Here is a 747-nt window from a genome sequence, read left to right as displayed (position 1 = left end):
TTTCAGAAACAGCCACTCCATTTCCCTTGGAATGTTAGTGGAATCTATTTAGATGTGATACTTCCCTGACCAAACAGGGAAGGACCTGGTGTAGTGGACAAGGAAGAGTTATGATCTAGAGAAAAATATACCCCTAGGGCTGTTTCCTAAACCCACATGGTTGGGAATGTGGTCAACTTCAAAGGCAACTCAGGAAGCTACATGGGAGCCCAGCCATCAGGGATAGACCACTGAAGCCAAGATTGGGAGGTATGGTTTAACGCTTAACCCAACCAAGTAGAGGCTTAAGCTGCTGATTGTTTAGTACCTCAGTTAAGATTGGTCTAAAACATTAAGTCATGTACTCACCTTGGCAGCACATATACTGAAATTGGAATGATATAGAGGAGATTAGCATGGCCTCGGTGCACGGATAACAAAAAACTTGTGAAGGATCAGGATAGGCTGGGCGCAGTGGCTGACACCTGTAATCTCAGCACTTTGGGAGGCCAAGGCGGGCGGATCACAAGGTCAGGAGATCGAGACCATCCTGGCTAACACAGTGAAACCCTGTCTCTAGTAAAAATACAAAAAAAATTAGCCAGGCGTGGTGGCAGGTGCCTGTAGTCCCAGCTACCCAGGAGGCCGAGGCAGGAGAATGGTGTGAACCCAGGAGGCGGAGCTTGCAGTGAGCCGAGTTCGCGCCACTGTACTCCAGCCTGGGCAACAGAGCGGGGCTCCGTCTCAAAAAAAAAAAAAAAAAAAAAT

At 47.9% G+C, this 747-nt stretch overlaps 1 non-coding gene across 1 annotated transcript; it reads left to right on the top strand.

Moving 5' to 3' along the window:
• Positions 1–340: 340 nt before the first annotated feature.
• On the top strand, positions 341–447 carry LOC129018470 (U6 spliceosomal RNA). The gene has a single exon (XR_008495293.1). It is a non-coding gene; the product is annotated as a U6 spliceosomal RNA (small nuclear RNA).
• The last annotated feature ends 300 nt before the right edge of the window (positions 448–747 follow it).

This window comes from Pongo pygmaeus, chromosome 19 (assembly GCF_028885625.2).
Source record: "Pongo pygmaeus isolate AG05252 chromosome 19, NHGRI_mPonPyg2-v2.0_pri, whole genome shotgun sequence".
Classification (NCBI taxonomy): Eukaryota; Metazoa; Chordata; class Mammalia; order Primates; family Hominidae; genus Pongo; species Pongo pygmaeus.
This window is presented reverse-complemented; position numbering and strand designations above follow the sequence as displayed.